The sequence below is a fragment of the Lupinus angustifolius genome, chromosome LG16 (genome assembly GCF_001865875.1).
Source record: "Lupinus angustifolius cultivar Tanjil chromosome LG16, LupAngTanjil_v1.0, whole genome shotgun sequence".
Lineage (NCBI taxonomy): Eukaryota > Viridiplantae > Streptophyta > Magnoliopsida > Fabales > Fabaceae > Lupinus > Lupinus angustifolius.
Genome location: NC_032024.1, coordinates 9,200,545 through 9,209,901, shown reverse-complemented (window position 1 = coordinate 9,209,901; position 9,357 = coordinate 9,200,545).

Sequence of the window (9,357 nt, the reverse complement as noted above, 5' to 3'; positions counted from 1 at the left end):
AAATAGACTAAAAAAGAAATGAAGAAAATGAATGTACAAACAAATGAGCGTAGAATATAGATTGCAGTAAAACAGTCAAAATCACGGATTGACAAAGGAAAATAAGCTCGGTCAAGAAGAAAAATAAGCTTATTCAAATCAATTTTATTTTTCTATTGGCCATTATTTGTGATTAAACATCAAGATCATTGAACATCAAAGTTATAGTTCAAAGAAATTGAGTAAGAAAATTTGAATGTCCTAGTCTACTTCAGCAAATATTATTTCATTTTCATTATGTAATTAACTCACCCTAAAATGTAATAAGTATATCCTTTTTAGTAATATCACTTATTTAGTAATAATTAATTATTTTTTGTGATATCGCTTATTTAGCAATAAATGATTTTGCTGATTGAAATTTTTTAATATTCAATTTTATGTTATAACAAAATTAGTGCTTTTAAATTTAAGTGTCAAGAAATGAAAATATCTATTTTCGTAAAAATATCAGTCCCTTCCATTTATATTAAGATAGTAGATAAATAGCAAAAGTATCTCATATTTATTTTCCACCAACCATTATATTCATTTGCTTTTAAACCATACAAAAATAGTTTTTTATTTTAAAACGAAATACTAATAATAAATGATAATGTATCTAACTTACAATTTAATAACATTACCTATTATTATTGTTCTATAAATTTTTTCTCTGACAAATCAAAACTTATTTTATTGACCATTAATTTCATAATGCAATTTTAAAATTATTTCATATTTATTTTTCGTAATTCATTATTTTGATTTCATTTTAAATCATACGAAAATAAGTATTTTAATTTTAAAAATAGATACTCTAATAAATGATAGCATATTTATCCTTAAAAACATTAAATGTTCATATTATCTTATTTTCCACATACATTCTTTTATCCTCATCACAAATCAAAATCTGATAGCCAACTTGATTTCCTTTCTTTTTTATTTTTATTTTTAATATGGTTCTAACAAGATTTGTTGTTCACAGTAGCCTTGCTCAAACATATATGATATATGCTTGCTAAACTAATGTCATTGGAGTGAGATATAAAAGCTAGCTTAGAGGAAATATAAGTTTGTTTAAGAATATACTGAGAAAAGAAAAAACAATCAATTTAACCAATGAGAATTGAAGTTCATTGTCTTGCCGTAATTTTATTTTTCATGTTTGAATATCAATTGCAATGGATAAATAAAACAGTGTAAATGATATAGAGATAATGTTTAGTATATGAGAAAATATACTAATTATTTTCGTGTTAGGTTAGATAAGTAACTATATGTGTGGGTACCACACTTTCGTGGGACAAGATATATGCAAATAAATGTAATATAGTTGTCATCGATGTTTTTTTGGAGGAAAAACATGAAAAAACCAAATTTTGAAAATAGGATTGATTTGCCCAAAAATAGAAATTGAGTTCCGGAGTCGGTTACGGATGATAAAGATATTAGGCACCTCATACCGCCCGTCGTAAAAACCGTACTTAGATTAATAGTGTGGATATTCGTTCAAAATATTAATTTTATCTTCACATTATTACAAAAAAGAAAGACCCAAAAATATTTTTATATTTTTTATGTCTGACAGGGAAATATCTGCTCCTACATATCCCTGACTGCAATAGAGAAATCAAGCTACGTAGTTCTTTAGAAAATAGGTTGATTGAATGGTATATTTTATTTATTTATTTTGTTTTTAAATAATAGGATAAGATAACGCGACAAGACACTGATCCCATAGTGCACTAACTCTCCTGATTTAGTTAAGTTATTTTGAAAGTGTCAACTTAAGGTAATGCGACAGGACACTAGTCCCATAATGAACTACCTCTCATTGATTTAATTAAGTTATTTATTTTGAAAATGTCAATTTAAGGTAATGAGGCAGGGCACAAGTCCATAGTGCACTACCTCTAATTGATTTAATAATTTATTTTTGAAAATTTCAATTTAAGGTAACGCGACATGGCACAAATCCCATAGTGCATCATCTCTCATTGATTTAAATGATTTATTGTCGAAAATGTCAAGTAACACGACAGGGTACATGTTCCATAATGCACTACCTCTATTGATTTAATTGATTTATTCTAAAAAATATGTCAATTTAAGGTAACACGGCAAGACACAAGTCTCATAGTGCACTACCTCTCATTGATTTAATTTATTTTTGAAAATGTCAATTTAAGGTAACACGATAGAGCACGAGTCCCGTAGTGCACTATCTCTCATTGATTTAATTAAATTATTTTTGAAAATGTCAATTTGAGGTAATGTGACACTGCACGAGTCTCATATTACATTACCTCTACTTGATTTAACTAAATTACTTTTGAAAATGTCAATTTGAGGTAACGTGACATGTACTAGTCCCATAATGCACTATCTCTCATTGATTTAATTAGATTATTCTTTTTATGTTGTATTTTTCATATACATAAACATATTATTGAATAAACAAACATTTATAAAACATAACAAATAAAAAAAACAAATAGAATAAATAAATAAATAAAAAACAGAATAGTTAAAAATAATAAATAATAAAAAACGAAATAAAATAAAAATAATAAATCACAAAACCATAAAAACTTAAAATACATAAAAAGGAAATTAAATTTGGGGATTTAGGTTTTAGAATCAATTTGGGGATTTAGTTTTTAAATCAATTTGAGATTTAGGGTTAGGGTAAAATTAATTTAGAAATTAGGGTTTTGGGGTAAAATTAAAGTGGGATTTGGGATAAAAATCAATTTAGGGTTTAGGTTGGGGTTGTCAAAGGGGACAACCCATTTGGGCACACGTCCATCGCTGGCACTGGCTGTGACAGCAAAGGTGGCGGTGACAACAAAGGTGGCGGCGGAGGCGTTTCTAATGGCCAAATAACCACCGTGGGTGGAGGCAGTGGCGCAACGGAGCTGCCACCACTCTCTTTGGTTTTTTCTCACACCCAAGAATACCTATCTATTTCAACATCTCAATGACAACGTGACATAAAAATAAATAAAAAGCATATAAAGAGTAAAGTATGAACCTTTTATCAACTTGGTAGAGATGAAGAAGATGATATTAGATACTCACTATTGCTCAATGTCACTTCTCCTTGCCTCCTTCTTGGTTTGGTTCTCCTATTTTTGAGAGTGCTTTTCTTTTAGAATTAGGGTTGCCGCTTTTTAAAAATTTCTCCCCCTCCCACCTCTTTACTAAAATAAACTTATAAAGAGGTAGATTAGGGTTTCAAACCCTAATTTGTTTGGGCTAAAAAAAGGCCAAATTGCCTTATCATTTTTTTATTACTCGTCCTTTATTAACTGATTATTTTTATTGAATATATTTTTTATCCCGGTCAAAATTGAGTATTTACAATATAGATGATGATGTGGAAAGAACAAAGTAGCTGATATAAATTAAGTGAAATATAACATAACATAATTTTCACGAAAGTTATTATACATGCATTTATCTTCTGAAGAATTATATATGATTGTAATACTTATACATTATCAGTGTAAAATTTATATATAATCAATATATTATTCATTATTCATTGAGTGAGTCTTACAATAACATTTTGAAGAGTATAATATTTTTAAAGAGTCAATGATAATTAAATATAAATGATAGATGATACAATAATAATATATAAAACCCATTCACTTTTAATGCCCATATTTTCCTCTCTTATATTATGAATGTGCAACATTTTCTTCAAGTGAGCCTTACAAGAACATTTGATAACTAATAGTGTATCGAAGTCTATTTTTCATATAACAGGATTGAGGAATGTTATACAAATAGATGTCCATCAAATTCAAGTCATTTACTCGCATGAGTAATAGGATTAACATTAGGTTTGGATTTTTCCCATTAGTTCGTTTTTGGACTTGAATCTATGGATAATCAAAAATTCAGAAAATGTTAAAAATAATTGCAAATAATTTGTACAACTGTATATTTGTTTCCTATAATTCTAATAAAACAAAATTTAAAAAAAAAGTTAAATGCACTTTTAAATATAACTCATTTTATTCAAGCAAACATAAAAAATAAAGTTATTACTTCAGCATTACAATGAAAAATTCATTTGGTAAGATTTTTTTAACAACGTAATATTACTATTAAACAACATAACAATCAAATTTGTGGATTGACATGATATTATAATTATGGATTAATACCAAAATGTTATAGTTATAATTAAAATGATAATACAATCATGTTAATATATATAGGAAGAAATGGAGAATCCGAGTACTAGCAAGTCTGGGTACTAACAGACCTAGGTACCTTATTACCCAAAAGTCAGACCTACTGAACAAATCTCAAAATCTTGAATCCCAATTATCTACGGGTTCAAAAATACAGATCTGACCCAATGCGAGTATCATATGTGAGTATCTGCGATCTGGATACCTATTGACATCTCTAGTCACTTACACATTATCAAAGAGTGGAGCGATGATTATTCCACCTTTTGAATGAAAGACTAATCATTTTTTATATATTATCGTTGTAAATTCCAATATATGTCATTCTTATAAATTAAAAATTAACCTTTAATCTTATGCAAGATGTAATTACCAAAAAACGCTAAATTGATTATGAGTCAGACTCATCTCTAGTACTCAGGAGACACGCTCCATATGACACATGTCCTATATTAGATTAACAATTCAAAATTTAAAATGGACTTTGATTTGATATTTTATTAAATAAAAAACAGAAACAAAAGATGGAGGGTCTGAATCACTAAGGGAGAAACATTTGAAGCCATAAGCTAAGATGGAGAAAACGAAAACCTCATCTTCCTCCCTTCACACCACCTTAGACTCACATCTTCCTCTATAAATCATTATGTTCAATTTATACAAATAATTGTAAGGTTCATATAATTAAAATGGTTTTCAATTGAAGTAGTTTAAAAGAGGATGATAGAGAACCATCTCTATCAACATTGACCCTTTAATATTGCCAACAACAATCCCCTATGAAAAGTCTCCATAAAGACATCATTTCCCTCTCCACTACAACATTGCCATAATATTTATGCACTATCTATTAATCACCATTCATTTTTATTACTTTTATTTACGAGTTAATGGTGATTAATAATAAATGGTAGGTGATACTGTGATAGTATAAAATACTATTATACTATTAATGCATACATCTTTTTATCTTATTAATATACACTCACTAATGAGTGAAATGCAACATCTTTCTTATTATCAAATTTATTTTTCTGTTCTTTGTGTGAAGATTTGGCATCCATGGCAAAAAGAATGTAAAACAGAAAAACAACACAAAGAAACTAAAACCAAGAAAATTTATTTTTCTGTTCTTTGTGTGAAGATTTGGCATCCATGGCAAAAAGAATGTAAAACAGCAAAACAACACAAAGAAACTAAAACCAAGAAAATGAGCTTGAATTGCTTTGTATAAAATGATAAGAAATCAAAGGAGATGCTTTATTATTTGATGATGATCATAAAACCCCAAGGCTGGATTATATAGCAGCCAAGATCAGAAAAAAGAAAAAGCAAAAATAAGAATTTCCAAAAACGGAAACTAACCCAATAAAACAAAATTAATAGAAAAACAAAAATTTGAATAATTGCCGAAAAAGGAAAGTTTTCAGTTATGAGTTTGAGATGTTCCCAAATCACATAGGCTTTGATTTGGGCTTGATGAGTGAGTGGTATCTTCGATTGGGCTTGATGGGGTATTGGTATTTTAACACCCCCCCCCCCTCATAAACTTGACATATGAATGTCCATAATGCCAAGTTTGGAAACAATGTTACAAAAAGGTGAGGGAGACAAAGATTTAGTGAAAATGTCAGCAAGTTGGAAGGAAGTGTGGATAGGTAGTAGATGAATAGTGTGATTTTGTAATCTTTCACAGACCACATGACAATCTATGTCAATGTGTTTTGTTCTTTCGTGAAAAACTAGATTGGATGTTATATGTAGAGCGGAATTGTTGCACAAAATATGCTAACAGGTTTGTGATGAGGAATTCTCATATCTCTGAATATAAAGATGAGTCATTATGCCTCACAAGCAACCATGACAAGTGCCCTGTACTCTGCCTCTGAGGAGGATCGTGAAACTGTATTTTACTTTTTGCTCTTCCAAGATACAAGAGCAGATCCTATGAAGAAACACCATCTAGTCACAGATTTTCTTGTACAATGCAAGTTGCCCAATCTGAATCATAGTATCTTTAAATGGCAATGGTGTTATTGCTTGGGAAGAAGATGCCTTGTCTAGGTGAGGATTTGAGATATCTGAGAATGTGTGTGGTTGCCTTATGATGTTGAATAGTAGGAGATACAAGATATTGACTAAGACATCCAACTGCATAGGATATATTGGTTCTAGCGTGAGTGAGGTAAAGCAATTTCCCCATGAGTCTTCTGTAGGAAGTTATGTCTGTTAGAGGTGAACCAGATTGAGAGTGAAGTGTTGTGTTGTAGACCATAGGGGTAGAGGCTGGTTTGGCTCCAAGGAATCCAGTTTCTTGAAGGAGTTCCAAATTTTACTTCCTTTGATATAGAGCTATCCCTTGTATCGATCTAGCAACCTCCATCCCTAGGAAAAATTTTAATTCTCCAAGATCCTTGATGCTAAATTTGTTGTGAAGAACAATCTTTGTGTGTGAGATTTGATCAATATTAGTTTCTGTCAAAATCAAATCATCAACATATACTAAGATGACTGTGAAACCTGAGTCAATATTATGAGTGAATAATGAATAGTTAGAAAAAGATTTGACATAACCAAGTTGCAGCAAAGTGTTGGAGAGTTTGTCATGTCATTGTCTATTGGCTTGCTTAAGCCCACAAATAGACTTTTGTAATTTGTAGACAAGTGTTGGATCAACAATATTGAGTCCTGGTAGAGTCTTCATGTAAACAATTTCCTTGAGATCTCCATGAAGGAAAGCTGTGTTGATATCTAGTTGTTATAGGTGCCAATTATGAAGAGCTGCAAGATATAGAATAACTCGTATGGTGGTCATTTTGACTACTGAACTGAAAGTTTCCATGTAATCTACACCCTCAGTTTATGTGAAGCCTTGAGCAACCAGCCTTGCCTTGTATCTCTCCATAGATCTATCAGCATGGTGTTTGATTTTAAAAATTCACTTGCAGCCCATGGCTTTCTTATCTGAAGGTAATTTAGTCAAGATCCAAGTGTTGTTCTTGGTTAAGGCATTTAATTCAACGTGGATGGCTTTCTTCCAATGTTCATATTGTATAGCTTCTAGGTAGTGTGATAGTGTTTGGTTAACAGATTTGGACAGAGAAAATTTTTTATGCCCAATGGATAAGTTAGCATAGGTGAGGGTGTTACTAATTGAGTGATGGATATGTGGATATGGGGGTTTGGATTTGTGTAGGAGAGTCCAGTCGTAATGTTTTAAGTAAGTTGGTGGATATCTAATTCTTTGAGGATGCCTAGTTGGGTTAGGATTGTTTGATGTTTCTTATGTAGTAGTGGGTTGATTTGTGGTATTTGTGGTGGTATTGTTGGTTTCAGGTATATTGGTTTCAGGTAAGGAGTAAGAGAACTTGTCTAGGTTGTGGACAAGGAGTATGGGATGGGTTTGGTTATCAATATCTATTTTTTTGGAGTTAGTTGCAGAAAAGGGAAATACATGTTCAAAGAAAGCAGTATTTCTAGAAATACAATTCTCATTTGTGTTGAGATATAGGAGAATGAATTCTTTAGTGCCATGAGGATAGCCAAGGAATATGCATTTCCTTGATCTAGGATCAAATTTTCTCCTGTTAGAAATCAAAGTAGATGCAAAATAAAGACAACCAAATACCTTTAAACTGTTGATATCTGGCAAGGAGTTATGCAATTCTTCAAAAGGAGATTTATTAGACAAGATGGTTGTCTATTGATTAAGAACAAAATGAGACACAACAAAATTCCAAAAACAGATAGGCAAGTTTGACTGAAATATAAGACATATAGCAATACCAATTATATGTTGGTGTTTGCTCTCCACTATGCCATTTTGTTGAGGTGTCTCCACACATGTGATTTGGTGTTGTATTCCTTCTTCCATGTAAAATTCTCTCATTATAATTTTTGTTCATTATCAGTTTTAATGGTCTTAACCTTTTTATCAAACTGATTTTTAGCATAGTATACAAAAGCTTTAACAAGAGGGATAGTATATGTTTTATGTTTCATGAAATATGTCCAGGTGAATCTGGTTTTATCATCCACAATTGTCAAAAAATATTTGTGCTCAAAGGTAGATGAGGTACTAACAGGTCCCCATATGTCTATATGGACTAAGTCAAAAACAGAATCTGACTTAGAATTACTATCAATGTAAGGCAATATTTTGTGTTTAGCTAAATGACAGATTCACAAGGATCTAAAGTTTTATTGCATTTGATATATGGAAAAGTAGATTGCATAGTAGTCATTTTCTTATGAGACAAGTGCCCTAATCTAGAGTGTCAAATATTACAATCATCATAACTAGTATGAACATTTACATGGTGTGATTGACATTATTTCTTGCTGGATTGAGTTAGTGATAAGTGCAAAAAGTATACACTTTTCACCATCATTTTATGGCACTTATCCTATGCAAATTGTAGAAACCCAACTTAAATTAACACTTTTTAGGTAAATTTAATTTTGCATGATTGAATAAATTAGTTCTTTATTAATTCTTGTCCAAGTTTTCTTTGAGTTTTGTAGATAATTGAATATTAAAGAATAAATTCAAAGATGGACAAAAATTCAAGCCAAAATTCAAGACATAAGATCAAAATGAATTGCTAAAAGTAATCAAGTTAAAGCATGGCATGCTATGTGCTTAATTTGGTACTTAGCCTTGAAAAGGTAGCTTACTTCGTCTTGAAGAAAACTAAGTTAAAGTAGGCCAAGCAACTTGCAAAAATCAAAAGCTTACCTTAACTTAAAGAAAACAGCCCAAAAGTGCCAAGCAACCACAAAAATGAAGTAACAAACCAAAGGAAAAAGGGTTGCTTCACCATGAAGAAATCAAGCACAAAGCTGTCCAGCCAAGCACCAAGCATCAGGCCAGGTTAGCCAAGCACCAGGCGAGGTCGGCCAAGCACCAAACACCAGGCCAAGTCAGCTAAGCTGCTGAAACATGCAGCTTAGCGTGGAACCATGTCAGCTAAGCTGCTAAACAAGCAACTTAGTGGTCCAATCAAGCAGCTTAGCGGGGAACCAGTTGTGTTAAGCTGCTGAAACATGCAGCTTAGTGGGGAACCACGTGTGCTAAGCGTCTGGCGCACCAGAAAAATGATTTCTAGGTCAACTCATGGAACAT